The sequence below is a fragment of the Protopterus annectens genome, chromosome 15.part0 (assembly GCF_019279795.1).
Source record: "Protopterus annectens isolate FY-2018-M chromosome 15.part0, PAN1.0, whole genome shotgun sequence".
Classification (NCBI taxonomy): domain Eukaryota; kingdom Metazoa; phylum Chordata; order Ceratodontiformes; family Protopteridae; genus Protopterus; species Protopterus annectens.
In genome coordinates this window covers 377,244,191-377,271,896 of record NC_056749.1, presented here as the reverse complement: position 1 = coordinate 377,271,896, position 27,706 = coordinate 377,244,191, and the positions used below count along the sequence as shown (strand labels likewise).

Sequence of the window (27,706 nt, the reverse complement as noted above, 5' to 3'; positions counted from 1 at the left end):
CATAAGCTTAACAAGTGTAGTCTGCAAATCTATGGAGAGGATCATAATTGAGCTCATAAACAAAGATATAGGGGACATGCAGACATTGTACCCATCCCATTTTGGCTTGGTCAGGCAGATCATGCCTTTTGTACTGGGTTGACATCTTCAAATTGGTCACTTAGGCCATTGTTGGGGAAAGGCAGTCCATACAGCCTACCTTGGCCTTGCAAACACTTTCAACACAATACCCCACTCAGGTATTGTGGAAAACTCCAACAACTGAAATGTAAACCCATATGTCACAAGATGGGTTGCAAACTGGCTTAAGGACGGGACCCACAGGGTTAGAGTTGCTGGCACTATGTTAGACTCCAGGCTGGTCACAGGTGGTGTCACACAGGGCTCAGTCCTTGGCCCCATTGTTTGTCATGTACTTCCCAGAAGTACAGGCCAACATGGGAGGACTTTAGCTGACGATGTTTGCAGATGACTGCACACTGGGCAGCATGGTGGACAGTGCATCACACGGATATCCTTCAGAAGGGACTCACAGTAACTGATAGCTGGTGCCAGGGCCATGGCCTGAAGTCAAAGTGCACAACATGTGTAGACATACCCTTCAGGAAAAGCAAGGTGACCTCAAGCTACCATATAGGTGGCAATCCTCTAAGCACAGAGGAGGTTATCATGGACCTTGGGGACCCAGGTTGACAGTCGCCGTTCTTCTGAGACTCACATTGCTAAAGTGGCTAGAAAGACCTTCTACATTGCCCACTTGCTCAGGATGGGATTCACATCCAGATCTAGTGGGTCATTGTTCCCTGTACTCTTCACTTATCAGACGGGGGACCGAGCCGAATGCTCTGTTCTGGCTGTATGTCACCCAACATCTGCAGCAATTGCAGACACCCTGAATGTCCCCCACCTAAAGGATCAAGGAACCCCAACAGCTGTCATATGCTGCCAGATTGCAGACACTCCCACTCTATTCACTCACATACCGTCTGCTTAGAGGTGACATGTGCCTGACATGCGAGGCCATGTCCAAACAGGGATTAATGGACATGCTCCACCTCAGAATCGGCAGATCCACCTGAACCACTAGTGCAGGTGACTTACACCTTAGCAGGGTTGTATGTTGGACATGTTGGAGGGATTAAGTTATCACCCAGAGACTCCCTATGCTGTGTAATACAATCCCGGTCCATGTGAGGCAGAGCACCTTGCTGGCTGTGTTCAAGAGGTATCTTGACCTGTGGATGGAAGGTCATATGTTTAACCCGGGATCATAACGGTGTCACTGCTGGAGAGAGGCATGACACAATAATGGGCACAGCACTGTTTCCATAGAAGGTGGTGTATGCCAATGAATCCCTGTGCTAGGCTTATACCTGCCTTAGGGAAGATAGCCTAGTATAAACCTATGTACCTATGAACCTATCTGACCATGTTGCATTATGTTCAGATGTGAACTACTTACAACAGCCTCATCCAACATCAGTAGTGTATTCCACAACATGGGTGTACATTGGCGAACACTACCGATGTGCCCTAGGCCATTTCTAATGCTAGTCGGAGAGTGTGTTTGTCCATCAACACATTGTAAGTGAAGTTTGCCATGACATATGTCTTGTTTAGTATACTGTGCCTCTGTCTACCTGTGACATAACATTGATACCCAGGGTAAACCTCCCATCTCCCATGCACTCATTAGGATTCCTGTTGAGGGACTCAACGAGTGTCTCTAATGGACAACCTGTACTGGTAGTTTACTCATGTGTGGGGGTGGCTTCTGTGTTTTGGATAATGCAGTACAACCTGTCCTATATATGTCAGTGCTGGGGTTCAGGTCCCTCATGTGCATAGCTCCCTGCCATTCAGATTGTACAAGGTGCAGCATGTGCATTGATTCCAGCTTGACATGGCTTTCTACATCAGGCACAGCTTGCATCTGGGTGGACAGCATGGCAGTGTGTGGAGCTGCACTCTGTTTAATCAGACTACATTACATGTGTTCCAGCTCTGTCATACTCCTGGTGAGGTACTGTTGTGGACTTTACAGGTGCTGGATGTGTCTGCATGAGGTACACCCCACAGGGGCTGTTGTGGTCATTTCTAATGCTGATGAAAGATAACTGCAGAACCACAATGACCTCTCCTTAGCTAGATGTCAGACAGCATGGACCATGCAATCACAAATAAAACAGGACCCTCCGCATAGGGAAAGTGTCCTGTCTGGTGGACCCCAGCCATAAACAAACTGTATGACAGACGACGGTTACTAATGCAAGACAGAGCTACATCTCCAAAAGGGAAGACAGCTGTGATCAGCACTAGTAGAAAGCTACATTATCTCATAAAGACATGCAAGGTCAACTTGGGGACATAAATCACTAAAGACAATGAAGGTAACCACACTGATTTCTTCAGTTATGTCAGACACCTGGTTGTGAACCCTCGGATATGCTCAGAGTTGGTACACAACAACATATTCCAGTGACCTGACAGATATTGGCAACATTCCGCGGACAGCTTCAGTGCGATTTACCCTCCCTCACCCCCAAAAGAAGATAGTTATCACTGCTGTATGTAACCTCACTGTCATCTTGGATGTCCATGTGAGAGCCACACTCAGCAAAGACAAGTACACAGCATCCATGGGACCTGCTGGTATCTCCAGTTGCATGCTATGTGAACTCCAGAAGGGGCTGGACCTTGATAGATACAACTGCTATTTAACCTTAGTCTTGCTACAGGATATGTACCTGAACACTGGCGCACGGCAACAGTGGTCCCACTCCACAGAGGAGATGCCTCCACAGACCATGGCAATCTACTACCACACAAGCTTAACCAGCCTTGTCTGCAAAGATATGGGGAAGTCATTATGGAGCTCTTGTACAGACACATTACTGACCCACGGACCCTTGTTCCCACCTAGTTCAGATCCATATGCTGCCAGATTGCAGACACTCCCACTCTATTCACTCACATACCGTCTGCTTAGAGGTGACATGTGCCTGACATGCGAGGCCATGTCCAAACAGGGATTAATGGACATGCTCCACCTCAGAATCGGCAGATCCACCTGAACCACTAGTGCAGGTGACTTACACCTTAGCAGGGTTGTATGTTGGACATGTTGGAGGGATTAAGTTATCACCCAGAGACTCCCTATGCTGTGTAATACAATCCCGGTCCATGTGAGGCAGAGCACCTTGCTGGCTGTGTTCAAGAGGTATCTTGACCTGTGGATGGAAGGTCATATGTTTAACCCGGGGATCGTCACGGTGTCACTGCTGGAGAGAGGCATGACACAATAATGGGCACAGCACTGTTTCCATAGAAGGGGTGGTGTATGCCAATGAACTCTGTGCTAGGCTTATACCTGCCTTAGGGAAGATAGCCTAGTATAAACCTATGTACCTATGAACCTATCTGACCATGTTGCATTATGTTCAGATGTGAACTACTTACAACAGCCTCATCCAACATCAGTAGTGTATTCCACAACATGGGTGTACATTGGCGAACACTACCGATGTGCCCTAGGCCATTTCTAATGCTAGTCGGAGAGTGTGTTTGTCCATCAACACATTGTAAGTGAAGTTTGCCATGACATATGTCTTGTTTAGTATACTGTGCCTCTGTCTACCTGTGACATAACATTGATACCCAGGGTAAACCTCCCATCTCCCATGCACTCATTAGGATTCCTGTTGAGGGACTCAACGAGTGTCTCTGGACAACCTGTACTGGTAGTTTACTCATGTGGGGGTGGCTTCTGTGTTTTGGATAATGCAGTACAACCTGTCCTATATATGTCAGTGCTGGGGTTCAGGTCCCTCATGTGCATAGCTCCCTGCCATTCAGATTGTACAAGGTGCAGCATGTGCATTGATTCCAGCTTGGACATGGCTTTCTACATCAGGCACAGCTTGCATCTGGGTGGACAGCATGGCAGTGTGTGGAGCTGCACTCTGTTTAATCAGACTACACATTACATGTGTTCCAGCTCTGTCATACTCCTGGTGAGGTACTGTTGTGGACTTTACAGGTGCTGGATGTGTCTGCATGAGGTACACCCCACAGGGGCTGTTGTGGTCATTTCTAATGCTGATGAAAGATAACTGCAGAACCACAATGACCTCTCCTTAGCTAGATGTCAGACAGCATGGACCATGCAATCACAAATAAAAACAGGACCCTCTCCGCAAAGGGAAAGTGTCCTGTCTGGTGGACCCCAGCCATAAACAAACTGTATGACAGGCAGCGGTTGCTAATGCAAGACAGAGCTACATCTCCAACAGGGAAGACAGCTGTGATCAGCACTAGTAGAAAGCTACATTATCTCATAAAGACATGCAAGGTCAACTTGGGGACATAAATCACTAAAGACAATGAAGGTAACCACACTGATTTCTTCAGTTATGTCAGACACCTGGTTGTGAACCCTCGGATATGCTCAGAGTTGGTACACAACAACATATATTCCAGTGACCTGACAGATATTGGCAACATTCCGGCGGACAGCTTCAGTGCGATTTACCCCCTCCCTCACCCCCAAAAGAAGATAGTTATCACTGCTGTATGTAACCTCACTGTCATCTTGGATGTCCATGTGAGAGCCACACTCAGCAAAGACAAGTACACAGCATCCATGGGACCTGCTGGTATCTCCAGTTGCATGCTATGTGAACTCCAGAAGGGGCTGGACCCGTTGATACAACTGCTATTTAACCTTAGTCTTGCTACAGGATATGTACCTGAACACTGGCGTACGGCAACAGTGGTCCCACTCCACAGAGGAGATGCCTCCACAGACCATGGCAACTACCACCACACAAGCTTAACCAGCCTTGTCTGCAAAGATATGGGGGAAGTCATTATGGAGCTCTTGTACAGACACATTACTGACCTACGGACCCTTGTTCCCACCTAGTTCAGATCCTGCCTTTTGCACCTAGTTGACTACTATGAAACTGTCAGTAGGGCCATCGATGAGGGCTACGCAGTCCACACAGCCTACCTGCACTTGGCTAAGGCCTGTGACACAATACCACACTCAGGCATCATAGCCAAGCTCAACAGCTGACATATGGCATATGTCGCAGGATAGGTTGCAAAATGGCTAAGAAACAGAACCCATAAAGTCAACATTGCAGGTGCCTTGTCAGATTCGAAGCCAGTCACAGTTGGTGTCCCACAAGGATGTGTCCTGGGACCCCTCTTAATTGGTATTTACTTTTCAGATGTGAAAGCAAACATAGGGGGGTTGTGGCTGACAAAGTTTGCAGATGACTGCAACCTAGGCACCATAGTGAATACATCAGCCGGCACACAAATACTACAGAATGCCGTCACAAAGGCGGATAGCTGGTGCCAGACGCATGGCCTGAAACTGAATGCAACTGATGTGTATTCATCCCCTTTGGGAGGAACAAAGTACCCACAGATCAATACATAGACAGCAACCCACTGAGCACAGACAACAAATCAGACACCTGGGGACACATGTAGATAGTGACATCTCTTTTGACACCCCTGTTGCCAAAGTGGTTAGGAAGACTTTCTATCTTGCCCACCTTATCATGGACGGTTTTCCATCAAGATCATAGGAGGTCATTGTTCCATTATCCTTCTCCCTTATCAGGCCCATGATTGAATATAAAGCCCCATATGGTATGTACCTCACCCAGCAATTGCAACAGCTGGAGACACCCCAAAAGTACCTACCATGAAGATCAGGGTTCTTCAACACATGTCATATGCTTCCAGAATAGAGGAAATCCAGCTTTGTTCAGTGTCATACCGCATACGTACAGGTGACCTATGCCTGACATACAAGACCATGTCCAATCAGGATTTGGTGGACATGCTCTACTGCAAGCAATCCAAATCCACCAGAGCCATGAGAGCTGAGGATTTTAACCTCAACACATACATGTATAGGACATGCTGGAGGGACAGAGTCATAACTCAGAGGCATCTCACACTCTAGCAGAGTATCCCAGTCCATGTTTGACAGAGTCCCTCACTGACTCTCTTCAGGAGACATCTGGACAACTGCATATGAGACGGAGGCACAGACTAGACAGAGGCACAGTCATGTTATTCAATTACGTAAGGGGGTCATACTGTGTCACTACTAAGTCAGAGGCACAATCTTCAGAATCTATTTTGTACACGTATTACCAGTATAAGGGGTGGCAATAGCCACATCACTATGGCTAGGCTTATACATGCACTAGGGCAGATAGCCTAGTAGTAGACTATGACACTATGAAACACCGGTGTATGTGTAGCTATTGTCAATCAAACAGTATGATGTGGTTTGGGGGGCTTGATATCTCCCTGTATTCCAACATTGTTTTGTCTATTCCTTCTAGCATGTCTAGAGATCAGTTGCTAGTGTCCTCTCCTGCTCAGCTGGTGAACCTGGGAATATTGAGGCAATGTTACACTTGCCTCATGTACACTGACAACCCTCTCCTTCTGCCATAAAACACACATACATGTGAGAGATGCAACTATATAGCCAAAGTGGAGGCTGAGCTCTCTCAACATAGGACTAGCAAGACCAGAGAGAAGGTGAAGGTAACCACACACACATCACAAATCCAGTCTCACATGGCACTATCACAACTTAAGTTCATACACATAGACACACAGAGACACTCTCAGAGGCTCTGATCAGGATTCTACCAGAATGGCAGTGGCCACCACAGCAGACACTCACACAACTGCCTCCACAGGGCACAGCACATGCAACACATTGACCACAGAGTCGGTGCGCCAAACAGTCACAGCCCTTAAGGCCAAAAACAATGCCAGACACACTTGTCTATGGTTACTCCATAGTCAGACACACTGACGTCCCGCTCACCAGATCGGGTACGGAGGAGGTCACAGTAAGCTGCCTATCGGGCACTGGAATCCACCACATAATGCAAGCACTCAGGTCACTCAACTGCAAGTACAGGTCTGAGCCAGTCATTATCCATGCTGGTGTGAACGACCTGAGATGTACCTCCCTGGACTACATGGAAAGAGACATAGCGGATCCCTCTGATTATGTAGGCCAGGCAGGTATGACCCTGACCTTCAGCAGTATCCTACCTTCACCAAGTATGATGCCACATAAACAGAGACAAGATGATCAGCTGTATTATTTTGCTTAGACTATGGTGTCATTCAAAGGGGGTCCAATGTCTGTCTGCCTGGGACGACATGCTGGACAGGCCACGGTGATTTGCAAGGGACGGCTTGCACCTGTCACCCCTGGGCTTCCGGATTTCGGATGATGCTCTTGCCACCCCCATTGTGCCTTTTTTTATGCAAGATTCAGATTCTACACCTACCACCCTAGAACACAGTAAAGGAAGGACACTAAGGGTACTGCTGCTCAATGCCAGAGGTCTGAACCTCAAGCTGCACACACTCTATGCCCTTCTCAGTATGTAGCACATTGATGTCTGTGCTGTGCCTGAAACCTGGTTCACAGCTTCTGACAGCACCCCGGCACTATCGGGTGTTGCCTCATATCATGCACTCCGGCACCAGCATCTGGACAACACCAAGAAGGATGGTGGGTGTCCATATTCATCAAGGACACCCTCACCTCATTGTTGGTGGCAACACACAATGCATCGGAGACCATCCAGGTGCCAGTGACCGTAGGCAAGACTGCTCTGCAGTTTGTAGCATGTTACATGCCACCCTCTCAAACTCAGGTACCTCACACAGCTATCCTGCAAACACTGAAGGGGATAAATGTATCTCCAAACACCATCCTACTGGGTGATTCCAACTATCCACATATAGACTGGGATCACTACTCATGCCACAACACTCTAACACAAAGGTTCCATCAGTTCATACACTGAAATGCCATGGAACAACTGGTCCCAATCCCCTCAACTGGAGGCAACATACTAGAACTCATCATCACGAACATGGGTCACACTGTTCAACACCAGAAGTATACCCATCATTGGTGAGATCAGATCATGGACTACTCTCAGTGGGAGTCCACATCCCACCCACACCCCAGATGGCAAAACAAACAGTGAATACCTTCTCAAATGCCGACTTCACATTTCTAAGGACTGGTGTGGTCTCTTTCAAGGCCCTCAAGCCAGCGGACACCATTACCCAAGCCACTGTATCACTTAGAAATGCCTTCTACCAGCACCTCCAGGACTGCATGGATCAGGCAATCCCAAACAAAACAAAGACTCTTTGTACCACAGGCAAGCATCCAGTCTGGTGGACCCTAGCCATAAACAAGCTCTACAACACAAGGAAGGAGCTACTACAAGATAGAGCGTAATCCGTAGGAGGGAAGACACCCCTGCTCATTGTGAGTAAAACACTGGGTTCCCCCATACAATCATCAGAGGCAAGTTTTGAGAGTAAACCCACTCAGGACTCAAGGGACAATCATGAGGCCTTTTTGCCTATGTTTGAAACCTGGGAGGGAACTCCCAGATATGCTCAGAATTAGTTCGGAATGATGTAGATATCACTGCACCTACAGACATTGCCAACATGCTGGCTGACAGGTTCAGTGCAGATTTCTCCCCCTCCCCAACTGGAGGGGTATCTACACCAGAGGATTGTAGCCCCAAACATCTCCAATGCTGGGGTGGGAACTGCTCTATCCAAGGCAGAAAACACTTTATCCATGGGACCAGATGGTGTCCCCAGTTGTGTGCTCCATGAACTCAATGAGTAATTACACCCGCAGTTAGGGCAGCTGTTTAATCTTAGCCTCACCTCAGGATATGTGCCCAAGGAGTGGCATACGGCAATGGTGGACCCACTTCACAATGGAGGTGCCTCCACCAACCCGGAAACTACCATCCCATCAGCTTGACAAGCCTGTTCTGCTAAGCTATGGAGAGGATCATAATGGGAATTATAAATGAAGACATAGGGACTTGCAGACATTGGATACAATCCAGTTTGGCTTTGTCAAGGGCAGATCATGCCTTTTAAACTTGGTTGACTTTTTCAAAACAGTCACCCAGGCCATTGACATGGGCAAGGCAGTCCACACAGCCTACCTTGACCTGGCAAAGGCTTTCGACACAATACCCCACTCAGGTATCATTGAAAACATCACCAGCTTAATTGTGAACCCATACATCACAGCATGGGTTGCAAACTAGCTAAGTGACGGAACACACAGGGTCAAAGTTGCTAGTGCCATGTCACACTGCAGAGCTGTCACAAGTGGTGTCCCACAGGGCTCAGTCCTGGGCCCACATTTGTTCAGCATCTACTTTTCAGAAGTACGAGCAAACACAGGAGGATTATGGCTGACAAAGTTTGACGATGACTGCAAACTGGGAAGCATAGTTGGAAACCCATCTGACACAGACATCCTTCAGAAGGGTCTCATAGACACGGATAACTGGTGCCACAGCCATGACCTTACATTAAACACTAAACAATGCATAGCCATACCCTTCAGGAAGAACAAGGTTACCACTACTTCCCATCTAGGTGGCAATCCTCTAAGCACAGAGGAGGTTATCAGGGACCTGGGCACCCAGGTTGACAGTAACCTTTGTTTGACACTCACATTGCCAGGGTAGTTTGGAAGGCCTTCTACATTGGCCACCTCATCATGCAGGATTCACATCTAGATCAAGGGAGGTCATTGTTCCCCTGTACTCATCACTCATCAGACCAATGATTGCATACAATGCCCCAATCAGAATGTATCTGACCCAACACCTGCGGCAATTGGATGGGCCCACAAATTCCTCAACAGGAGGTGAAAGGGTCTCAAACATATTTCTTATGCTGCCCGACTGAAGGAATTCCAGCTGTATTCAGTCACTTACCGTCTGCTCAGAGGTGACCTGTGCCTGACATACAAGGCTATGTCCAACCCAGAATTATTGAACATGCTTCACCTCAAGACTTCTACATCCATCAGAACTACAAGGGCAGGAGACCTAAACCTCAACACAGATATTAATAGGATGTGCTGGAGGGACAGATTCACCACCCAGAGAGTCCCTATGCTGTGGAACAACATCCTGGTACATGTGAGGCTGAGCACCTCACTGGCTTCGTTCAAGTGAGATCTTGACCAATGGATGGGAGATTGCAGGTATATCCCAGGGATAACCTCAGTATCACTGCTTGACAGAGGCACAGCAGAATAATGGGCATATTATCCATCAACTTGAAGGGGTGGCAGAAGCCACAAAACTCTGGGCTAGGCTTATTAATGCCCTAGGGCAGATAGCCTAGTATGAACATATGAACCTATGCACATAGGCCTGGGGCAGTTCCTGATATTAGGACAGTGGTCTGCAGCAAGCTATATAGTAGTAGTCAGTTTTAGCCATTGGTTTTTGACCATGGCTATTCCATGTTGCTTCTTGTTGTGGTACAAACATGGGTGTGTGGTTATCCATGCTATTTATTGCTAGTCACCCTCATTTTGTATCTTGTTCCATGTTTTTGCATATGTACATCACTGTATGACGTGTGACCTGGTAGTGTCAGGGTGCTGATGTGGGCTTTGACCCTGTTTTCTATTACAGCACTGATATCTACATTCTCTATACTGTGTGTGTTTACACTGCACACATCTTGATGTTTATACTTCTGGCATTGGGTAGCATTACATCTAGGTTCCTATCCCTTGTGGTACCCATGAGGTGGGTTTGTGTTTTGTGGTTTATGATTCTTGAGGGTGGATGTTAGTTGGGGTCCTCAGGTGTGCATGTGGTACATGATATTACATTACTTAACACATGGCATTCATGCCTCAGGTGGTGCTGCAGGGCCACCTCTGTCGGATACACATACTACACTCCCTGTACATGTTTGGCAGCAGGTTGTGTCATGTTAGGCATCCCTGTTACTGTATGAGTGAGTCAGAGCGGGTATCAGTCCCAGTGTTCCTACTGACCAAGCGTATGTGCTATCGTTGCCTCTTTGCCAAGGCCAGGGCATACTGGGCACGCCTCCTTCTGCCTACTGGGACAAGGTCAGGTTGTTCCTCCTCCGAGTCACCCCTGCCTGTGGTGGCCTTGGCAATGGTGGGGGGATGTTTGGCCCAGCCCTGTGCTGGTCCTGCTGCAGCTGTTTCCGCAGGATCATATTATGTAGCATAGCACATATCATGATCATTTGGGTACATGTAGTTGGTGTGTACTGCAAGGCTCCACCAGATGTGTCCAGACACCGGAACCGTGACTTGAGCAGCCCAAACACACGCTCTATGATATTAGGTGTTTGTGCGTGTGCCTCATTATGGCGTTCCTGTTCAGGTGTGTGTGCATTTCTGATGGGTGTCATCAGCCACGGCTCAAGTGCATAACCTGCATCCCCCACTAGGTGTCCGTGTGGGAAGTCCCCATTGGCAAATGATTGGTACAGCTGCGTCAGATGCCAGATATGGGAATCGTGGTAGCTCCCAGGGCAGCCAGCACACACATTCATTATTATGCCCTGGGCACCACACACGACCTGGCAGTTGATGGAGGGGTATCCCTTGCGGTTAATGTAGGCTCTACCCCGCTCTCCTGCTGGTGCTTTGATGCATATGTGCGTGCAGTCTACAGCACCCAGTACCTCAGGGTATTCCGCTATTTGCTGAAAGAGACGCATATTGCTGGCCAATACCTCACGGGCATTGGGGAAATATACATGATCACCGACATGTGCTGACATGGCATCCAGGAACTGGTGTAGTACCCTGGAGGCGGATGCCTGTGATATCCCATCATATCGCCAGTTGGTCTCTGGAAGGTATCTGTTGCTAGTATTCTTAGGCCAACACATACCTTGGTTTCCACTGGGATGGGTTCCCCTCTGTTGGTTCTGTGTGTGAGGCGTGGCCTGCACAGCTCAACAATCTGCTGCAGGAGCTCTCTGTCCACTCTATAGCGCTCTACTATCTCCAGCTCATGTAACCCATGGTAGGTGACCCTGGGCCTGTATACTCTTCTCCTTCTCCTCACTCTGGGTTGTCTGTCAGCATCTGCATTGTCACCACCCTCAGCAATTCGCCTATGCCTGATTATAATAGCTATGGCAGCCCCTAGCATTTCTGCTCTGAGTTCAGCTTTTTTCAGTTTTCAATTCTGATAGCTTAGTTTCTGGCAGTATCTGTTGTGAGAAACAGCCTGCACTGCTCTTTGCAGTGTTTTAAGTGCTGGGTTGGGCTTCTAGTCTGCCTGTGTAATTGCCTGCTTCCAATTGTTTCCACCAATTAACTCCAGTAGTATCTTCTGGCAGTTTCCCTGGATTTTAGTTGTTTCCTGTTTCCTTTCTGTTTCCTGAGGGGGAGCAATGTGCACACCAGCTTAAACACGCTCACAGTCACTTAAACACGCGCACACATCCCTACACGGTGTTACACGCGCACATACATCCTTACACGGTGTGAACTAGGCTGATTCATGCTAAAACGCGCGCACACTGCCTTACACACGTGCACGCCTGCGCAAACCGTTGTAAACGGATTGCAACACGCTCCCACATGTTGAACCTGCCTTACACACGCGCACACGCACGTATTTCAAGAAACTCTGAGTGTAGGGAAAGCGTATACCCTCAATTTCTTGACTTTCCTAGTGTTCTGTTGGGACACACCTCCCTCCCTGATGTCTGTCTGTCATCTGTTACCTTACATTGCCCTCCAATCTGGTACATTTATTGCTATCATTCCCCCCCATGATGTCACCTACCTCTTACTCTGTTCCTCCCCCGTCTCTAACTCTTACACTACTCAGACAGTGCTCATTACCTATGTGACAGTGTGATTCAGTATTCTAACCCTCATTTACATAGGATTGCCTAGTAATGACTAGTTACATGTCTTACACGGAGCTTCCCCCCCTTGACAACCACTAAACGGAGGCCATATTGTTTTTGGTCTGCAAGTCCCTCCATTGATATTCAATGTAATACATAAATCCCACAATTGTGGGCTTATAAGCTTCGGTTTTCAGTTTTAGGTAGCGCACCCCGTTTGAACGGGTGTGCGCTGCAGTTAAACCCAAAAATACCGTGAAAAAAAAAAAGTTATATAACTTATTTTTGCAACAGTTTTTCATGCCAATGGCCACATATTTGGCCATTGGCATGCTTAATGCAACATATGCACCCTTTATTTGGAGCTGACATAGCTCCGTTTTACTTTGCAGAAATGTACTCAGTTGTCAGCTGAGTACATTTCTGCAGCTAACACGTCCGTTACACGGACTGGTTTCTGCTTCGTGGATCGTTCAGATACCTCATTTGCATATCTTTGAGCTGCAAATGAGGTATTGAGCATTTCCACACCCAGTCCGTGTAAGAGACGTGTTAGCTGTCTCTTACATGGAGATTTGGGCTGTTCCTGAATCGGGAGGCTTACACGGAGGCTTACACTACTCTTGAACTCCGTGTAAGCCTTCCTGAATCTGGCCCAATGACTTTGTACTTACTTAAATAAGGTGTAAACACCACCAATCATGATAAAAATGCAAACCATGTTTGTACCACTCTTCCAATCATTGTCATTGAAAGTAATCTGCTTACGTGCTCTTGGATTACTGCCCTCTTTATAATTTACATGGCCTTCTATATGGAAGACAGAAAAGTATATATTACTTGTTACTCATGAATAACTTAGGTCTGATGAAGCTCTGACAAGGGTGAAAGCACCCATCTCTTATTTTTACTTAATAAACCATGGTTTAAACAAGCAATTCCTGCTTTCGTATTTTTAATAAGAATGCAAAGTGATTTTTGACACCGGTCTTACATTAGAAGTTGAGAACAGTCTATTTTAGTAATTTGCATACTAATACTGTTCCTGTACAACTACTTTTCCCTTTCTTGCTTTGTTTTTCCTTAAGGAAAGTATGCACTACCCATAAGTATATGAAAAAGCACTTCCTCAACAAGGGTTACACTGTCTGTCTCTCACTCTATTTATAAATAATACTTAATTGTAGCATGCTATGCTACAGTGCCACACTTTCAAGGGATTAAAGTTATGGGGTGAAATATAGACGTATGCTGTAGTAACAAGATCTGAGATTTAGAACAAGAAGTTATGTACTCACCATAACGTTCAATGTATGTAGTCCATCTCGCCTTACATTCTTACCTGTGGGTTCGGAGCCGAACCTCGGCTCCGACTCGGCCATTCTCTAGCTCGAAGTCTTCAATTGGCTTGTGCCTAAGAGGTATCCCATCATGCAACAGGTCTATTCCCCAGATCTTGTTTGCTGCAAGCTCACACACACACACACACACACACACACACACACACTGAGAAGAATAACAACCCCAACAGAAAGGACTATTAACACCTAGAGACTATACCTCCAGGTCCTCCAAGAGGGGGTAGGAGGGAGGGTTAGTAAGAATGTAAGGCGAGATGGACTACATACATCGAACGTTATGGTGAGTACATAACTTCTTGAAGTTATGTAGTCCAATCTCGCCTTCATTCTTACCCGTGGGACAGCGTCCCCATCACCTTGATCTTGGGTGGCTCAGTGAAAAATACTCGAGCACTGTGGACCAAAGGAAGATCTGCTTCTAGAGACCAGATTTAATTTGTAGCGACTAATGAAGGTATGAGGTGAAGTCATGTTGCTGCAGCACAAATATCATCCATAGACATCCTAGCCTGAAATGCAGTTGAGGTAGCCACAGATCGTGTAGAATGAGCCTTCACTTTAAAGGGTAATTCTTTGCCATTGGAAGCATAAATAAATGAGATGCATTCAGAGATCCAGCGAGACAAGGATAACTTAGAAACAGGAACCCCAAGTCTAGTGTCTGAAAACGAGACAAACATTTGATCTGATTTCCTGAAATCTTTTGTCCTATGTAAATAGAAACACAATTGTCTATGAACATCTAGCTGATGAAACTTAAATTCTGCCTTGTTGGAGAATTCAGGAAAAAACACAGGCAACTCAATGGATTGGTTGATATTAACAACAGAGGCAACCTTTGGAACAAAAGAAGGATTGGTTCTTAAGGAGACCGTATCTTTGTGAAGCACCAAATAAGGTGGCCTAATCAATAATGCTTGGAGTTCAGAGACCCGCTAGCTGAAGTTATGGCTACCAAGAATACGGTCTTCCATAACAAGAATTTGATGTCACATGTAGCTGCAGGCTCAAAGGGAATTGAGGTGAGCTTCTGTAACACAAAATTGAGGTCCCATGACATCACTGGATCAAAGAATGAAGGTAGGAGTAACAATGTCCCTTTCAGAAAAGCCCTACAAAGCCTATCAGCCATAAGGTTGGGCTCATTAGCAACGTGAAGGGTAGAAATCACTGCCAGTTGCACTTTAATGGTTGCTGCAGCTGACCCCTGACTGAACAGTTGAGAAAGAAATTCTAATATTGCCAAAATAGGCGCTGTATAAGGATCAATATGTCTCTCACGGGCCCAAATAGAAAATCTCTTCCACTTACTGGAATAAATATTCCTGGTAGAAGGCTTGTGGGAAGATGATAAAATATGGACCACTTCCGGGGAAAAATCATGAAGCCTGACTAAGGACAGAACTGGGGCAGCCAAGCTGTCAACTTGAGGGTTTGGATGGAGGAATGGAACTGTCCTGACATATGAGTCAGCAGATCTGGAGCTGGGTCCAGAATCCAGGGCTTGTCCATTAGATAGAGTTGAAGGAAGGGAAACCAAATCTGAGGAGGCCAGTGTGGGGCAATGAGGATCATTTTGCTTCCCAAAGACTGTGCTTTCTGAATGACCTTTGATATGAGGGGTAATGGTGGAAAGGCATAGAGAAGACCGGAGGGCCAATCGTGAACCAGAGCATCCCTGGGTGTCTCCCCCTCCAGGGGGGATAAGGGTGAAATAGCTGCTGCCTTTGGCATTGAGGGGGCTGGCAAATAGATCGCAGCAAGGCTGACCCCATCTGTGGAATATCTTCTCTGCAACATAATTGTTCAGGGACCACTCGTGAGGCATTAGGATAGCTCTGCTCAGCCCGTCAGCAATCATGTTGGACTTTCCTGGTATATGCGTTGCAACTAGAAAGCGTTGGGAAGACACCGCTCACTGCCAAACTCGAAGTGCCTCTCTGCAAAGGGGGTATGATTTGGTGCCTCCCTGTTTGTTCAGATACCATACCACTGACATGTTGCCTGAGTGGATTGCAATTGTCCCTAGAGGGAGAAAGCTCTGAAGTGCTTGCAACGCTAATAGCACTGCTCTCATCTCCAAGACATTGATATGCAAATGGGTCTTGTGATCCTGCCACGTGCCTTGGACTGTCCTGCCGAGATAATGCCCCCCCCAATCTGGGAGGCATCCGTGGTCACTGTGGCAACTGGAGACGATGGGACAAAAGGCTTGCCCACATTGAGATTGCTGGCCTGAAGCCACCAGCAGAGATACTGCTTGCACATGTCCGTAATCAAAATAGAATGGGAGAGTGGAAGATGCTGTAGTGACCATTGGGTGAAAAGCAGCCACTGAAGAACCTTCATGGGTACTCTGGCAAGAGGAACTAGCATGATCGTGGCAGCCATGGTCACTAATAACATGAGGACCACTTTTGCCTTGGCCTTCCTCAATGGTAGTAAGGCGTAGATCTGCTGTTGTAGAGCCTGAATTCTCTCTTCCGGTAAGAAGGCCCTCATGAGCACCGCACCTAGTTCGGCGCTGATAAAAGTGACACGCTGCGAGGGCAACAAGGCAGATTTTTTCCAATTTAAAGTAATTCCTAACCTTTGGCACAGTGTAATGGTGGCGTCCCTGGTCTGTAACAGTAGGTGCCTGGTGGTGGTAGAAAGGAGCCAGTCGTCCAGGTACGGAAACACTTGGAATCCCTGACGTCTCAAGTGAGCCATTACCACCACCATGCATTTAGTGAACACCCTGGGGGCTGTGGTGAGACCAAAGGGCAGAGCGTGAAACTGAAAATGACTGGCTCCCAGCCGGAAGCATAGAGGACTTCTCGATGCCCTGCCCATCTTGATAAGGTAGTAGCATCTTTGAGGTCAATGGAGCACATCCACACATCTTTCCCTAACAGAGGGAGTATTGACTGTAAGGTGACCATGCGGAACTTGGACTTTTGTACATGAAGGTTCAATCGGCTGAGATCCAAGATGGATCTCAGGCCCCCTGTTCTTCTCAGCACCAAAAACAATCTGGAGTAAGTCCCTAATCCTACTTGGTCTGTGGGGACAGGCTGGATGGCTCCCTTTGAAAGCAACTTTTTTATTTCTAAAGTTGCGGAATCCCTGTGACTGGGTGGAACGTCTGGGATTCTCTTGGTTGGCAGGGGAGGAGAAGAGAAAGGGAATATGATAACCTCTGGAAATTATCTTTAATACCCACTCGTCTTGGGTGACGTCTTGCCAGGCTTCTGGGAATAAAGAAATAGTCGGGCCTCCCTTCAGGAGCACTGGTAGGGAGAACTACGGAAGGAATCACGGTCCCCCTGGTTACGTGGGCCTCCTCTGCCTCTAAGGCGGCATCTACCTGAATTTCCACCCCCTCCCCTGCCTCCGGAGGGGGAATCACTTTGTGTGCCCTGAAAAACCTCTGTGACTTTCTGAACCACATTTTCCCACCCTTCTGGCCCTTGAGGTAAGGTCTAGAAGGCATGGAAAAATGGACTCCCACAGCAGGCAGGGTTCTTCCTTCCTGCTCGCACCTAGTGAGAGTGTCCTTCGCCTTGGTTCCGAACAACAATGAACCGTCAAAGGGGGCATTAGTGGACGTAGACTTGAAGGCCTCCGCAAAATTGCACAGGCGCATCCAGGAGTGTCTCCTAAGAGAGACTCTGGAACCCGCTGCCCTACTCACTCTGTCGGCTGCGTATGAGATCAGCCTCATGGAGGAGTTGGTACGGGAATTTAGGGTAGACATCTATGCATTGACCTTCTGTGCCTCGGCATCAGAAATGTTACCCTGTAGAGAATCTCCTAGCTCTTTTAGGAGATCTCTCTGAAGCCTTGTAAAATGCGTCAAGTAGTTCAGCGACCGCAGTGTAAAGGCCGCTGAGGCAAACACATGCTTTCCATATCTGTCCAAAGCCCGGGACTCCTTGTTAGGTGGATGGACGGTAGATGAAGTTTCAGCAAGTTCCTTCTTGGTGGCTGCTGCCACCACCATGGCATCTACTGGAACGCCTTTTGTTAGATATTCCTTGTCAGTGGGGGCGGACAAAAACTTATTGGGTCTCCTAGGGGCAGTTCCACAGTGTCAGATCTAGTAGCTCATCAAAAGGGGGAGAAACTCAAGAGGCGGAGGGTTGAGACCCGAAAGCCTTTAGGAACACCGACTCCTCATCAGAAGGGGATTTGGAGGGCCAGCCGCCTCTCCGCTTCAAGATCTTCAGGATATCTGAAAAAGAGATATCTTCGGAAGACGACTTGGGGGACCCCTCTGACTCCTCAAGGTCGGTGTCCGATGTGAGAGACTCATCCGGGGAGTCGAGGTGTTTCCTCTTACACAATCTCTTTCTGGCGGGCTCCTCAGGCAAAAACTCTGGGGAGACATCAGAAAGTTGGGGACCACTCACGGAGGTATCCTGAGGCTTAGGGTCTCAGCTGCCCATGGATAGAGGGTGATCCGAAACTGACACCGGTGCTGGAGGGGGCAGAGTATCGATGCCATAGGATGCAGCTGATGACCTGGCCAGCACGCTCCTGATAACCTCAAAAGCCGATTCCCCCTGGCTCCGAAGGCCGACTAACTGTAGAGGATACAGTAGTAGCCCTCAGCACCGAGGAGATGAGGTCCAAAGCAGATGTCGCGTCCAAGCTCACTCGAGCCGAAGCACCGAGAAGAAGGCTCAGAAATGATTAAGATTGATCGAGTCCTCCCCTTCGGGTTCAACCAGAGAACCATGGACCCTCGACCCCGTGGATGGAGCCGACAGGGTCGGAGCAGAAATTGGAACATAGAGGCCAGGCGAGGCTACTGGAACCGACCTAACGGCACCCGATGGAACTGACAACTCTAGCTCCGAATACCTAGAAAGGCTTGGAGGAGGAACAACAAAGGAAGAAGAGGCCATAGGCTCCGGAGCAGACTGGGTCAGAGCCAAAATCAATTTGGCCAACACCGATGATTGAAGCAGTTTCTTCACCACTCTATCCACACGTCCTCATCGGAAAGTGTTCTGGAGGACCTGGAGGATACTGTTGGAGATCTGGAACTCCCTACAGAAGGGGACGTGCGTGAAGGAGAAACTGGTCGAATAACTGGAGACCGGCTCCGAACCAAAAAATCTGTAAACAGCTCCGAAAGGCTGGGAGCCGATATGGACTTAGTCAAGACGCTACCTTCTGTCGGTACCGAGGGCAATGGAACAGGAGAAGCTGTTCTAGTAACTTTCTCTGACGGCTCTGAAGAAACAGATGGAGCCGGAGAGCGCTTCTTAGAAGTCTTTTTGTCCTTTCTAGCTGGAGAGGATAAGGCACTGGAAGACTTAGCCAAGTCTTCCTCGAAGGAGTGTTTAAGCAGCTTATTTTTCCTCTCCTGTAGTACACGGGGACGGAAGGAATGACAAAACAAGCAGGACTCTTGGAGGTAAATAGCCCCCAAGCAGTATGCACACACACAGAGTGCCCATCAATGAAAGACATTTCATTGTTGCATTCAAACACACTAACCCGAATTCCTGTATTCCTTAGAATCCTTGGACATGCTGAAAAGGAGAACACACACACAGATACAAAGCAATACGTACACACACTAGACCCAACTAAACCCCGCACGAGAAATAGAGCCCCTAACTAAAAACGGCCTAGTAACCAGCGGAAAAGACTACAGGGAGGACTAGGTCCTCTAACTTAAACGGGCCTAGCCCGGGGAAACAAGGGCAGGATACCACCACTAGCCAGACACGACAACACTAAACGCTAACAGAATGGAGCACCAAACCAATGACCACACGGAAACAATCAGGAGGACTAGGTCCTCTAACTGAAATGGGTCTAGCCTGTGGGGAGAAAGGAAACAAACGGGATACCAAAACGGCTAATGACAAGGCCACAAAAACAGCAAGAGAAACAAAACAAAGGCAGTATAACACCACTACCACACACACAGAGCTATGAAAATAGCTTTTTTGAGCAAAAACAAGTCAAAAGTTTATATAATGTTTATAAACAGTATACTTAGCCACGGTCAAAAGCAAGACCACGTCTGATCGTAACGAACAGCAAACGAGATCTGGGGAATAGACCTGTTGCATAATGGGATATCTCAGCCTACCAGTTTTATTTGTGGCATTTGCCAACACTTGCCGGCTTTTTTCGTTTTTTTGAACTCATTTTGTTTGGCCGTGCAAGGGTTCCACGGGCACCTGTTTCGTGTTTGGATTGCTTTTCTCAGTTGCTGGGAACCATCGTTGGCTGGTGTGCCAGTTATCAAAGTTTTATCATTATTGAGACATAATCGAGACATGAGCAATCTTTTGTCATTGCAATAGATCAATATATTTTGTTTTTCATTGTTTATGCTGCATTCTTAAGAACATTAGAACATCGGAGGAGTTAATTTTGCCTGCTTGCTGTTTTGAATGGCATATGGTTACGTTTGATGTATGCACGTAACCATACTTCCTGTTTGATCCATTTGCGTGTATTGCCAGCGTCTTGGAGGATTCTCTCGCATTCAAGTCAGCTCTGGATTTATTTTGTGTCCGTCTTTTTAGCGGACTTAACACACATTTGTTTCGTATGATTTAGGCTTCGGTAATAGAGACACTATTTGGACTGTGGGACATTTATTGTATGTTGCTTGATATACATAAACGGTATGTTTAGGCGAGCTTGTTGCTCACCTTATTTTGATCATTAAATTGTTTATAGTTATTGCCTAGGTTGAATTTGGTATGGTTACGACATAGTGTAGGTACGCAGCCATACTTTTTTTTTTTGATCCATGTTGCTAATATTGTTAGTTTTTGTGATGATGTTTTTTCCTTCAACGCTGGTTTGGAATTGTTTGGTGTCCGTTATCCAAAGCGGACTTAATATACATGCATTTTATATGATTCAGATGCTCTAAACAGTGACATTTTTCATATTTTTGGGTTATTTTCTATATGGGTGTCAATATACTCATTACGCATCTGTTTATTTTTGTTTGATCTATTTGTGTGTATCGCCAGCTTTTTGGAGGATTCCCTCTCATTTAAGCCAGTTCTGGACTTATGTGTCCTTTTCCTAAGCGGATTTAACACACATGTATTTTATATGGTTCAGTCTTCATTTACAGAGACACCATTTGGACTGTGGGACATCCATTACATGTTGGTTGATACACATATTAGGTATGTTTAGGCGAGCTTGTTGCTCACCCTCTTCTAACTATTAAATTGTTCATTGTCATTGCCCAGGTTGAATGTGGTATGGTTACAATATAGTTTATGTACGTAGCCATACTCTTTTTGATCTATTTACCAATATTGTCAGTTTTTGTCATGACGGTTTTTTTCAACGCTTGTTTGGGATTGCTTGGCGCCCGTTTTTTCAAGCGGACTTAATATACATGCATTTTGCATGGTTTAGATGATTTAATATGTTTATTAGCATCTTTAGGTCAATTTGTTGTTTATTTATTTTTTTGAATATTTTTGTGCATTTACTATTGTGAATTTCTTATATATGTTTGTATTTTCATGCATATGATTCCCTTCAAACATGATATGGGGTCGACATACATAGATTTTTATCTACATTGAACTACTGTTTGATCCTTTGTCAATGTGGATAGCATTTTTAATGCTTTCCTGAATGATTTTGGGGTGTGTTTTGATTTTTTGAATCATATACACATGTTCCAGTGTTTAAGTTATCTTTAATGTAGATGACATTTAGTGAATTCATATTATGGACATATGATTTTGTTGTTCTCTGTTCAACTAGCAGTGGATCATCATTTTATTACAGTGATGTTCTAGAGAGGATGTTTGTTGTTCCTATTTGTATAACCATTGTGTTTGCCCCAAATGAAATGTTGATGTGAACAAATTCTTTTTGTACCCTATTGAATTCCTGGGTACAAATCTCATTTCAATTTTTGACCACAATTTATATCAGTGGTATCATTACAGACTTTTGCTGTTCTGGTTTTCACTATACAGTTCTTCTATTTAGGCAATGTGAATTGTTTCAGATTGCCAATACCATTTGAGGATAAATATTACTTCTGTCCAGTTTGTCACATTGTGGTCCATTCTAGACAACAGGTATCATAAACCTTTATTATTATTATCATTATTTTTATTTTTTGACCTATGATATTCTGGACCCAACCTTACCAGTTTAGTTATGTATCAGAGATGTGTTGTGGAACATTGATATTGTTGATTATTATGGACACATTACATTGGTGATGTTTTTTTTCAGGAATAATTTTATTATAATAGGTGGTTCATGGCGAATGTATAAATATATTTTTCAGTGTGCCATACACTTTATGTTGATTGGTGGTGTTGTGCCGTTGGTTTCGGAGCACATCACCATATCACATATTGTATCTTTGGGCCTGCTTATACCAATACGCAGTGGGACGACTTTAATGATGTTTTCGGGTCGTCTAGGCGGTTTTTATTGTATTGGTTATAACAATTGATCATTCATCCATAAGACTTATACACAGTACCAAGCTTTATTATAGATTTTTTGATTCATGGGTATTAAGGTGTATAATGGTCTTATTTTGGATGATTTTGATGCTTTATTGAATTTTTGTTAAGGCAATATCTTAATTGTGCAGGCCTGACAATATAGGACACACCATTTTCTGTGTTCTTTTGCATATCAGTGTTTCATTGACAGGATTTTTTCTCATTGACTGTTATTTTTTTTATTGAATTACATAACTCATTTGGTTTGGTTGGATCTGGTCTTGTGGTTCAAAATATGGCATTGTCACCTATTATACAAGGTCTATCATCTGATGTGGATGATTTATCTGTGTTTGGTCTTGACAGACATGGATCATCATCAACCTCTGAGGTGACTGGGTCTGATTTGGACACACAATGTGATGTATTTTTTACTAGATTGGGAAAAAGTATGAAGACAGTTAGGACCAATGTGTGGCATTTACGTCTTTTTAAAGCATATCAGCAGAAACATATTACTCAACGGGGCCTCAGGGTTAAGGTACAACCTCTAGTTTCTAATATTGATGATCAATTGATTCAGGATTGGGGCCACATTCAACAGTTGGCCTCTTCCAAATTTGTGGATGCTTTGGCTAATTTTTATGAACGTAAGGTGGAGACAGGGGTTGACGATACCATGGATTTGTCTAAAATGGAAACCATTTTAAAGGATAGGAAACTTAAAATAATTCTCAGGGATGTAGGTGACTATGAGAGGGGTAAACCCTTTGATACATCTAAAAATGTCTCTTTTAGATTACCTAGAGAGGATAATAAAAGGTCATCTACCCCTAAAAGAAAGAGGCCCAAATCTATTCTCAAGAAAAATTTTGGTTTTTCCAGTGGTACCTCTGGTGAGGATACTTCCTCTAACACAGAAGGTGAACCTGATGAATATTCTAGAGATGGGTTACCCAAGGCCAAAAGGGACAACTCATTACACCCTCCCAATTTAGATACAGACGAGGGGGGCGGAAGCATAAGAAAAGACGCATCAAAACAGAGTCTGGAGGCACTTCTGAAAATAATGACACAACATTAATGCCTAATTTCAATGTCCATAACATTTCTTCTGTTGAATTAACTAATGCACAACTTCAGCTTTTGAATAAAGGGCTTAATTTTGTCCCTGGGTTTTTTGTTTCTGAACAATCTTTGGCTCAGGATGTGGTAAACTTTTGTCGAATATGGAATTTGAAAATGTTTTTTGACAATAATACTTGTGATACATCTCATGATTTCAAGTTCAAAAAATCTACATTCAACCCGCCCATGACACATTTAGTAGGGGTGTTCCAAAAAAATGTCCTGCAGGACATACATTGTCATCTTAGGGATTTTCCCATTTCTTATAACAATTTGTCTATTGATGAAATAAATAGTTTGGATGAGCTTGTTAAAGATCTAGTTATTATTCAAGCTGACAAAGGTGGTGCGGTGGTGGTACTGGATAAGGTTGCTTATGATAAGGAAGCCATGAGGCAATTGGGTGACATAGAATACTATAGGCGGATGCCTTTGGATCCCTCACTTCATTTCCAGCGTCAAATTGGTCAGTTTTTGACTGATGCGGTGGAGGAGGGCATTATTACACAATCCATAAAAGAACAACTAATGGTTTTGTCACCCAAGAAACAATATCTTTACTTGTTACCCAAGATCCATAAACATGCTAGCAATCCACCAGGTCGACCCATAGTCTCTGGACATGGGTCTCTTACCGAACCATTGTCTGAATATCTAACCCAATATTTAAAACCATTATTGGGTTTTATTAGAGCTAGAATTCAAGACACCACCCAATTTTTGGACATTATTAATAACACCCAAATTGAATCACATTGGCTATTGTGTACTTTGGATATCACCTCTCTTTACACTAACATTCCACACTGGGCAGGCTTACAAGCATTGGACTATTGGTTGGCTAGATCACGTTTATACCTACCTGGATTCAATACATTCTTAGTATGTCTTACGGAACATGTTTTGACTAGTAATGTTTTCTACTTTCAAAATCAATGTTACTGGCAAACTAAAGGGACTGCTATGGGTGCATCTTTTGCACCCATATATGCAGATTTTTTATGGCATATATAGAAGAAATTATGATTTACGACCATAATCACAATATCTACATGTGTGAGATGGACATTTGGCGTCGTTATCTGGATGATTGTTGGTTGGTGTGGAAAGCTGATGAACATTATCTCATGGAGTTTCTTGAATATCTTAATAATAATATATGGGGTATTGAATTCAAGATGACCTGTCATACATCTAGGATAGTATTTCTGGATGTTGAAATCAGTAGAAATGAGGATAATACTTTGTCAACTAGGATGTTCAGGAAATTTCTGGAATTTAATTCTGTATTACATGCTACCAGCTTCCACCCACAACATATCATCCAGAACATACCCAAATCTCAGTTCCTTAGAGCCAGAAGAAGCCAACAGTCTTTTTCTGAGGCCCGTGATGATCTGACTCACAGATTCATCCAGAGGGGCTATCGTCCAGGCATTGTATATGCAGCCAAAAGATGGGCATCTGACACAAATAGAGAGGACCTATTATCATACAGGGACAAGAATAAAAATTCAAACACACAGCCCTTACGTCTGGTGACCACCTATGGACGTAATGCACAGGGCTTCATTAACATCATACATAGACATTGGAATTTGCTTAAGGCTGATCATAAATTGAACTCTTTTCTTCCAGATAGATGTTCTTTTTCATTCAGAAGGGGACAGACCATTGGTTCTAAATTTAGTCATTACAAGAAGGTTGGTTTTGATTCCTCTGCTTCTATTCAGTTGTCCTTGACAGGCAAACCCATCGTGGGGTGTATTCCTTGTGGACATTGTTCTTTTTGTACTCGTGTCTTAAACACCAGGGAATTTAGCAGCAAAAATACCTCAGAGGTCTTTGACATCAAATTTTGGGCTAATTGTAACACTGAGTGGGTCATCTATTTGGTGACCTGTAACTGTTCTGCTTTTTATGTTGGACAGACATCCAGGGCTTTTCGCCTTAGAATTTGTGAACATTTGAGTGACATCAAAAACAAACGTATTAGCAATGCACTTTATAAACACAGTTTAAAACATGCATCAGCTTCTTTTAAATTTGTCATTATTGATTGTATCAAGGGGAAATGCAAAGACAAACAATATTGGCATGAATTACTCAGCTCCAAGGAAAGAAAATGGATTGTAAAACTTGGAGCCTTGTTCTCACCTGGCCTTAATGCCCAATTTTGAATGCAGGTCTCTGATTGGTTTCTATGTTTGGTTTTACCATATATATACAATTGTACTGTTGCTTTGACTTTTTATTGCTTGTATTTCACTGAAGAAGGCTCTGAGGAGCTGAAACAGGTTTGATGTCTTCAGACATAGGGGGATTTGTCCTCCCTATGTGAATAAACTACCAGTTTTATTTGTGGCATTTGCCAACACTTGCTGGCTTTTTTCGTTTTTTTGAACTCATTTTGTTTGGCCGTGCAAGGGTTCCACGGGCACCTGTTTCTTGTTTGGATATCTCAGCCACAAGCCAATTGAAGACTTGGAGCTAGAGTATGGCCGAGTCGGAGCCGAAGTTTGGCTCTGAACCCACGGGTAAAAATGAAGGCAAGATTGGACTACATAACATCTGTAGTTTTCGCTGTGTTTTCATAAATGATGTCTCTTTTGTTAACTTGAAAGTTGCATAATGAAAGGAAGACAGAGAATGACATTTCAACTACAGGTCCCAGGAGATTTACTTCACGAACCTTTTGTGCCACAGCCTAGAATCATGTTTTGTGGGTGCTATAATGACTGTCTGCGCAGTACACCAAGTACAATAATGGATTAAAATACTTATTCGCCAAGTTGTCAACACATCATTTTTGTCATTGAACTTTACCCCCCCCCCCCCAAATTTACACTCATTTACAATAAAGTGCAATATAAAAGAAGACACAATGTTGTGTCTTAACTGGAGCCACCATCTCAATAAATTTTGTTGTTGAAGATCATGATTTGTCATTCTAATGAAACACTGTGTGGTTACAAAAAATTAGCCCTTTATTGCTAGGTACCACCAAGCAGGCACATGTGGTTGTTTTGGATGCTCTGAATTTGCTGCTTTTTTTTTCACAAGCACATACATTTTGCATTTTTTTTTTCAATCTGACAAACAGTATACAGCTCTGTCGTATGATTTGTGTGCCCTTATGAAATAAGACCTCTAAGCAATACTTTTATATACGGGAAAGTAATATTTTCTGCCATTTTTTATGATGTAACAAATGTGTCCATATAGTGAAAAAAAAAATACTGTGCAGCAAGTGATTGCACACAACTGGTTGATTACCAGCCAATTGAAAAATACACAAAAACAAAGTTAACATTTCTTTTTGCAGAGGGCAAGCCCCCTTGCACCCCCTACAGCCCCCTCATAATTATATACACCAAAGTCTGAGATACTATTACAGTAGGGAAATGGCAAATTCTCCAATCCCCACTGTGCCACACTCTTGGTCAGAAAAAAGCCGGTGCATGCTATCATCTGAATTTCAAAAAACTGTACTGGCTGTTTTTGGTCGATATCAACCACCTTTTATAGCAAAGTACACATATTTCATATGTTTTGAAAGGCAAGTATACATTTCATATTCTACTGTCTGCTTCACTTGTGGCAGTAGATGCCAATAAATAAAATTGCACCTTTTAACATCATTAAATGCCACTGTTCTCCACTCTGCCAGTCTTCAGGAGCTTCTGGCACCAATGCTGCCATACAGTAAGTCAAATGTTTCATACACAATATCCCATAAGAACAATGTCATTGATGGTGCTCATGATCATGTAGAAGTGCTAGCATGTGAGCTTTATGCTGATCTGCTGTAATGGCATGACCTACTGGATGCAAGTGATCCTAAAGATACTGATCTCACAGTGCTGTATGACTGACGCATCAAATGAGAGAGTAGATTAACACTGAAGAGGCCTGCTTGTCTTCTTTTGTTTTACTTTCTCCCACTTTTTCCAGTAGTTTCCAGAGAATCATATGGTGTGTGATGTACTATGC

At 44.7% G+C, this 27,706-nt stretch overlaps 1 protein-coding gene across 2 annotated transcripts in view; it reads right to left on the bottom strand.

Moving 5' to 3' along the window:
* LOC122789692 (magnesium transporter NIPA2-like) overlaps positions 1 to 27,706 on the bottom strand; it is a 403,659-nt gene that overhangs the window by 368,650 nt on the left and 7,303 nt on the right. The gene's annotated exons all lie outside the window — the stretch shown is intronic.